We start from the raw sequence: 8,381 nt of genomic DNA on the forward strand, positions 1-8,381 counted from the left end.
TCCTCCTTCCTCCCCTTCTTGAAAATAGGGACCACATTGGCCCTTTTCCAGTCCTCAGGGACTTGGCCCGAGCACCAGGAGTCCTCGAACAGCCGTGCCAATGGCTCTGCAATGACACCAGCCAATTCCCTCAGCACCCATGGATGAAGGTCATCTGGGCCCGCTGACTTGGATACATCTAAGCCCTCCAGGTAATCCTTAACTAGGTCTGAACTAACTGTCAGGTGACTTGCATCCTTCCCAGGACTCTCTACCCTGTCATCCGAGAGCACCCCATTGTCAGCAGACAGGAACAAGGAGGCAAAGAACTTATTGAAGAGTTCTGCCTTCTCTCGCACGGCCGTCACCAACTGCCCTGCCCTGCCCTGCCTTGTAGGGGTCCAATGTTACCCCGAGACTTTTTCAAGTGTATAGGTAGCAAGAAGAAGGACTTCTTGTTATCCTTAATCCCAGAAGCTAATCTAAGCTCCAGTGCTGCTTTAGCCTTCCTCACCAAATCCCTACAAGCTCGGGTCAGGGAGGTGTACTCCTTTGTACCTGCCCCCTGCTTCCACCGCCAGTATGCTTTTTTCTTTGCCCTCAGGCCAGCCTGGATATACACGCTCAGCCATGAAGGTTTCTTGGACCTTCTTCCCCCCTTCCTGCACAGAGGAATTGCATCCTTCTGTGCCCCAAGGATAGCCTCTTTCAGGAAGGACCACCTTTCCTGGACCCCCATACTAGCTACCCCCTGGGCTCCGAGGGCCTCCCTGACTACTGCCCTGAGCACATTGAAGTTGGCTTTCCTAAAGTCAAGCATTTGCACTGTGCTAGTTACCCTCCCCACCTTTCTCTGAATAGCAAACTGGATCATTTCATGATCACTGTCCCCTAGCCTCCCTTGTACTAGCACCTCCCCCACTAGGTCGCCCCCAGAGGCTAACACCATATCCAGTATGGCGTTTTCCCTAGTGGGGACGACTACCTTCTGCACAAGGTGTAGGTCCTGTACGCATGTCAGGAACATTCGTGAGTGGCTAGACCTGGCCGACTGCTCCTCCCAGTTGGTATCAGGGTAATTCATATCACCCATGACCACAACATCCTTTGCATGCACGGCCTCCCCCAGCTGCCTGCAGAATTCCAGATCCAGCTCTTCCTCCTGATGTGGTGGCCTGTAGTAAACCCCTACCACCAGATCCCTCTCCCCCCGCCCTCCTTGGAGCTTGACCCACAGGGTCTCAGTTAAGCCTTCCTCTGGTCCCATTTGGAAGGTGGAACTGGTATACTGTTCCCTAACATAGAGCACAACCCCCACCCTTTTTTCCCCTTCCCATGTCTTCTAAATAACCTATAGCCCTCTATGTCTACTGCCCAGTCAAAAGTTTCATCCCACCATGTCTCCACTAGGCCAACCCGGTTGATTTTACTACTTGCAAGCAGGAGAGCAAGCTCCTCCTGCTTGTTCCCCATGCTTCTTGCATGTGTCTGTGTGTGTCTGTGTCCGTGTGCAGAGAGTGAGAATAGAGTGTGCACACCTGTGTGCGCGTGTGTACATTCAGTCATAGCGGGGCAGGGAGCAGAGAGAAGAGGCGGACACATGCCCCACAGCCTGGCAGGGTCCACCCAGCATCCCCTGCCAGCACTAGGAGGAGAAGGGGCCCCTCTCCCCTCTGCAGCCGAGCTCCCAAGGCAGGAGGGGCCTCCAATTTTGTGCTTGCCCAGGGCCACAATGTACCTTAATCTGCCTCTGCACACATACATTACAAGCCAATATTATAGTGATTCACTCTTATAGTTCTCAGATGCTCCAGATGATAAACATATAAATCTAATGGTAGTCAGTGCTGCAGCATTGCAGCAAAAGTGAAGATGGCATTAGGCATATTTATATATTTCAGAATCTGTCCCTGGCTTACAACTGCGAACACATGATGTTAATTTGTTCTTTGACTTCCATGTGTTTAGCTGTGCTGTCCTGAAATAATGCAAGGACACGTATTAGTCACTGTATACAGAGAGAATTCAATGCAGAACATACAATTTAGAAGCTATGATCCATGCAAATAGGGTCCCACGAGGCAAAGAAACAGGAAATTAGCCTTATAGGTCTCGTATGAGTGAATCACTATAAGCATTTTAGCCCGCATCATTTGATAATCATGTCACTAAATTATTTTTAAGTATTTTTAAGTCTGACAGTTTTCTAAAAAAGCTTCAGTCAAATCATTGACCTTTCAGTAGAGGAAGAAAACAGAAAAGAAATCTCTTCCTCACTGGTTATCTATATGATCTATTAACAACAACATATAGGCAAGAACAATTCCAGGGCTCAATCCTGTCCATGGACATTAAAGCAAAGAGCAAGGGACATCTTAATCTCAGTCTATTAGTATGGATATGCAGAACAAACTTTGATCTATTAAACCAAGGTGTAACAAGATCCAGTGGCTGAGATCCAGTACTAGATCCAGTGGAGTTGAGGCTAAACAAGTTCAATCTGGAAATAAGGTGTATATTTTTTATGAAGAGTCCACAACCTCTCTGGGTAACCTATTCCAATGTTTTACTACCCTCCTAGTGAGAAAAAAAATTCTTCCTAATATCTAACCTCAACTTCCCCAGCTGCAACATGAAATCATTGCTCCTTGTTCTGTCATCTGTCACCACTGAGAATGGGCTAGCTCCATCCTCTTTGCCTACTCTTAGCACCCTCAGTCTTTCCCTCCATGTTCAGTGGCACCTCCCTTCCCTTCTCCCTACCTCCCTCTCCTGCCTGCCACTGCTGCTGTCCCTGGCTGACCTCAGGGGGAGGGGAGCTCCACAGAGCCACTCTAGCCCTGGCTCCAGCCAGGACTGCTGGGGTTGTGCAGGGGGCCAGGCTCAGCCATGTACAACAGCGGTGAGTGATCTATTCCTCCCTGAGCCTGCTGCCAGGCTGGTAGGGAAATACCTGCTGGGATCAGGCAGAGAGGGGGAATAGCTGGAAACAGCAGCAGCATCGGGGGAATAGGGAAATGGGAGGGGAAAGGATAGGTTGCTGAGCACAGAGGGAAAAAGAGGACATACTGAAAGACGAATATAGGGGAAGGGGAGGTAGATTCTTACCTGCCTTGAGCACTTTAAAAAAAAAAAAAAAAGTTGTGAAAGGATGTAACTACACCACTGCACTTCCTATGGATCCATCTCTGCATATGGCCTCTGTAAAAAGGCACAACTCATTTAATAGTATAATTACATACTATTTCTCAATATGTACTTTAAGAAAGACGATATTGTAATGCATACATACAAAGGGACAGAGCTATTTTGCTATGTGGAAACATTGATCTAGCAAGTCCAGACTTTAAAAAACTCAGTATAGTAGTATAACACAGCCTGAATCTACCCCTTATGCTATAAAACCTAGTAGAGTAGAATTACTCTGCAGACAGAGGGGGTGGGAGGTAGAAATCATTCAGAAGTTTCTCTCACATATCTGTCAGAAAGGGTGTAGTGTTCCCCACCTGAAAAGTCAGAGTCTTATCTTTGATGTTCTGGGATTGTTGTGGACTCTGGGGGAATGTAATAGAGGGTAGGGCTCTTCAACATACCTGCTGAAGCCACGTGACCTTCCCTTCCGTTTTGAATTGACGTACAACTGTTCCCGTTATCTCCAGTGTAAAAGAATATGCAATAAAGCAGCACCGCTTTTCCCGGGTTGGTATCCATCCCCAACTCCAGCTGCTAAAGGAACATCCTCTTTCCATCCACAGTCTTCTTCTCTGTCAACCCACTGAGAGTGCTCATGAAGTCCTGGGAAGCGTGAGATGCACTACTGGGAGCTCTACTCTTAAGTGACTTTAAGAGTGGCGGATGGTGCAGAAGCCCATGTTCCATTATTCAGAGACAGCTGGAATTGGTCACTAAATAAAACAATAATTTTTGCCTTATAGCAGTGACTCTTAGCCAGGGTTGCATGACACTAAATACTTTGAAGAACGCTGTGATGTATGAAGAGATAAGGTATGAGGAGATAAGCAGATAAGGGCAGGCTCAAGCTTCTCCCTGCCTTTGTACAAGCAAGGAGTTGAATCCTGCAATATATAAATTTGTTTTTTAAAATTAGGTGCCACTCAGTTCACAAGCATTGCAGAAGGGAGCCTCAAGTCCAAAGAGGTTGACAGCCACCGGTTTAGAAACATTCCTGAACACCATATGATGCCAGTAGTAGTTAAGTAGAAGTTAAAGAAAATAACCAAGGTGGGAGAACGGAACAGCCAAAAACTCCAACAGAGCTAAAACCATCTAGAAATACAGAGGACCAGCAGAAGAAATTTAAACCGCATTTCACCTTCCATCTGTGAGCAATAGGCACTAATGAAAGAGGCAGGCAATCAGAAAGTAGTTTTATTTTCAACAATAGCAGGTTCTGAAGCATTTGATTTTTTAAAACAGTTCTCTGTTAACCCTTGCAAAGGAGACAACTCATGAAACATGCAGAATTTGAGAAGTAATGCACACCACATAAAAATGAAATGTATGAACAAGATGTTTTTAATCAGAAGGCATGAAAATTGAAACCACAGAAGAGTCTGTGACTGAAGAACCAAGCTTGCAGTTTGGGAAAGCAACTACATTATTAGTGGAATCCAGAACAGAAAAAATCCCCTCAAACACACACTAAGATCCATTATGAGACTATCTTCTGGAGCAGAGCTGAAAGAGCCCAACCTTCCAACAGTTCACGCATCTAGGAAAGCTCCCAGTACCCCAAAGAAGAGACTAAAGGGTAAACTCATATATTGAAAGCAATCTAGTTGCAGTGGGATGAAAAATTAGCACATGCGAAGTTCCACATTCAACTGCTAGAGGTATTAAGCTAGCTTGTTTGGAGGTAGCTCAGGTAGCTGTAAACTACACTGCAGCGTGCAGTGCAGTCCTGATTCTCCCTGAAAGGAGCATTAGATAGGGTTGTTTCTCAAAGAATCATGGACTCAGTAGAAAAACAGAGTAGATATAATCTCTGGGCACAGGAGGCAGTAGGGAGAAAAATGCGTTAATTTAGGTATGGTGCCAAAAGTATCAATGAGTATGGAAAAAGGAAAACAATTAAGGGACGAATTCCTAAAAAGCAATATGCACATAGTGCCAAATTGTCATGACATTGTGCAGCTACAGAGAAGGTAGGAGGTGCACAAAAAGATTCCGGCTTTTTTACATCTGTACAAGGGATCCTGACAATGATAGTCTTTGAACTCTGGGAATGCAGATCCTAACCCCCTCCCCCCCGCCAAGGTAATCTGTCACCAGAAAGAGTATAGAAAGGAGGTGATGTCACAGCTCTTTCTCCACTCAGCTCCAGCCCACAAAACAGAGCTGGTGCACCAAGAGGAAGTCTAGTGCAGAATCCCAATTACAGAATCGAAGGCACAGACAGAATTGCAACCCCCCCACTGTAACTCATAGCACTTTGCAGGCAGAGCTATGAGTTGCAGCAATTTCCTGCACCCAGATGTTTGCTGTTGGGTCCTGAAGGTTGGGGGAATTCAGCTGCAATTTGGAGCAGCTCCCCTCTAACCCCACCATTTCTTCCTCCCAACCTCAGCTCTGTCTTCAGAATGGGTGGGGAGGGAGCAGAGGGAGTTCAGTCTGGGGTTTTTTCAGCCAGCACTGGAAGGCAGGGCAGGTGGATTGGAGCCTCTCCCCCACCCTCCAGTGCTGGCTGAAAGAAAACCCAAACCAAACTCCCTCTGCTCCCTTCCTCCTCTCCCATTTTAAAGACAGCACCAGGAACAGGGCTGAGCTGTGTCAGCCCAGCCCTACTCCTGGCATGTATAAACCGACATTAAATGAAGGCACTCCATTTTGGAGCATCTCCATCTGAACCCTCATGCAATGAAGGCTCAGATTGTCATGGGACTGGTCCCTTTTAAAGCTCTCTGTAGCCACATTCACTTGTGTTTGGCCATGACTGTAGAACACTTTCAGGGGCCAGATTGGGTGAAAATTGTCACTATCTGTCCCTAGAGAGAACAGAAAGTACTAGGAAGAGACTGAATCCATTTGTGCATGTACAGTCCCTCCTGGGGACAGAGATTATCCCGTGGTATGGTGCAATTCCTCATTGCCTCTTATGGAGAGCAGTGACAAATTCCCTTCTCACCCAATGAGGCCAACCTTTTTAGCAGGCATGCCACAAATTAGCCCCACACCCTCTTTGAGTGCCATTCCAACCCCCTCTTCCCACTCAATCTGCCACGTGCTCCCTGCCTGATCTGCTGTTCTCTTTCCTGATCACCACCCGATCCACTGCTCTGCTTTCTGCCCTCTCTGCCACTGTGCTGTTTGTCCCCTCCCCTTATTTGCCAAAAGTCACACGTCACATACTTGTGGCACACATGCTCCAGGTCAGCCACCCCTGTTCTAGACTATAAGGGATTTCAAAGGACAGCTCAAAGACCTTTCAAAAAGATCAACATATTGTCCTTTCCCAAGATTACAATGAAGGCAGCAACAAACTCAGTCTATTCAAAATATTAATTAACAAGCAGAGGAGATTGTGTCCTTCTAAGAACTACATCCATTATTTATATACCATTTTTACAGAGAAGAAACATGCTGTTGAAATAAAACAATTTGTAAGTTTGCAATTACTTATATTAGAAGTAGTGGCAAGTAAAATCATGCCAAGTCTCTAAAATGAAAAGCCCTAATGGCTGGAATAAATTCCAGCACTATGATTTATGAAGGACAGATAAACAGATGCTTGACTCTATATAAAGTGGTTTACTTTACTTTGTCAAAGTCAGTAACAAAGATCAATTTTGCAACTGACTAGAAATGGACTACAATGTGACATCACAACTTTAGTTTTGCAAAACACTTGTGTATATGTTTATAATTAAGTAAATGTTTTGCTGAATAGGAAGGAGCTTGTTCTTCATCAAAACATATTTTTTGCTTAAAGTTGTGTGCGCTTAAGTGCACTTTCAGATGAAGGTCTAGATTTGTTAACATTGCTGGAGTCCCTGGTATGAGTTTTACAGATATAATTGGATCATTTTAATTGTGGCAAACAATTTCAGAAGGTTTGCAATACTGTCATGTTAACCTAGTCCTCCAAAATTCATATTCTGATAAAGCAGTTAATTAGAAGACATTAGAAAATGTTGTTTTAAGAAATAAATCCCAGAAGTAACCAAATTTAAAATTACATTAGACTAAACCAGATTTTTTCATGAATTCGTACAACAAGGTTTGGGCTCCAGGGTGACTGTGATGTCCCATGGTGGCCACACAACCTTTACCCAGCTCCAGTTGTAGGGTGCCCTCTGCTTCTTACTCACTTGCCATGCCTTGGTGTAACTGTTTAATTGGAAGGGAGGCTGCCTAATGGGTCCTTGAGCTAGCTGGCATCTAGAGGAACTGGGACTCGCTCTTCTGAGCTCCTGCTGATCTCCACATTTCCCTTGCTAGGTGGGCCCCAATGGTCCATTGGTGCCCTTTCCCAGGGTTGCCATTAATCTTAAGGGCTAATCACAGCTCCCGAGCTCTCTTACAACCCTGTCCATGCCTCACAGATGTTATCAATCATGTCTATCATCAGTCCCTTTGGGCCATGGCCTCAGTCCCTGCGACTAGGTCTCCCTACCTAGGCACACTGCCTAGCTCGGCTACTCCCGGGTGGAGCATCCAGGCTTGCCTTCTCCCCCCAGGCACTTTGCCTCTTACAGCTACTCCCAAGTGCAGCATCTCAGGCTGAACTCCCCAACCTGGGCACTTCACCTATGCCAGCTGCTTCCAGGCACTGCATCCTGCCCTCTCATGCTCCTATCTCCATTCCTCCTGGACTTCAGGCCCCTGACCTCTGGGCTCCTTCACCCCCACCTACACCCCTCTCTGAACTACAGGTCCTCTGACCCCCTTGGTCTCTGGCAGTGGTCCCTGACCTTTAACCCCCTAGACCCTGTCCCTAGACCAGCTGAAACTATGGGCACCCTCGCTCTCCTTGCTTCCCAGCTTCCAGTTCTTTGCTCTCTCCTGCCCTGCCCAAGGCTATGGGCTCTCTAGCTCCATCTCCCAGGTCTCCCTATTCCCAGTCCTGTTGCTGCCCCCACTGGGTTATACAGCCCTTGCTCCCAGACCTCTTGGGACCTCCTCCACCCATCCATAGACCTCGAGAGTTGCTTACCCCAGCTCAGATGTTACTCAGGAGCTCCTCTCAAGGCTAGACAACCTGACCAGCTCAGGCCCTAGGCTTATATAGTTCAAGCCCAAACCCCTTCTGGTTGGGCGACTCCAATTGGCCCCAGCCACACCTGCAAGCTGCTCTGCTGCCAGACTGTTCCAGACCTTGGGGGCTCAGACAGTAAAGAAATTCTTCCTTATGTCCAGCCTGAAACGGTCTTGCAGGAGTTTGT

General features: G+C 46.7%; 2 long non-coding RNA genes across 2 annotated transcripts in view; both read left to right on the top strand.

Annotated features, from left to right (window-relative positions):
- LOC109309542 overlaps positions 1 to 1,510 on the top strand; it is a 10,605-nt gene extending 9,095 nt beyond the window's left edge. The window contains exon 3 of the long non-coding RNA XR_002100949.1: positions 1,498 to 1,510. This is a non-coding gene — a long non-coding RNA (uncharacterized LOC109309542). The remainder of the gene's footprint in view (positions 1 to 1,497) is intronic.
- A 677-nt stretch (positions 1,511 to 2,187) lies between these two features.
- LOC109309318 overlaps positions 2,188 to 8,381 on the top strand; it is a 17,935-nt gene continuing 11,741 nt past the window's right edge. The window contains exon 1 of the long non-coding RNA XR_002100878.1: positions 2,188 to 2,199. This is a non-coding gene — a long non-coding RNA (uncharacterized LOC109309318). The remainder of the gene's footprint in view (positions 2,200 to 8,381) is intronic.

Source organism: Crocodylus porosus, unplaced genomic scaffold (assembly GCF_001723895.1).
Source record: "Crocodylus porosus isolate Cpor-Errol unplaced genomic scaffold, CroPor_comp1, whole genome shotgun sequence".
Taxonomy (NCBI): domain Eukaryota; kingdom Metazoa; phylum Chordata; order Crocodylia; family Crocodylidae; genus Crocodylus; species Crocodylus porosus.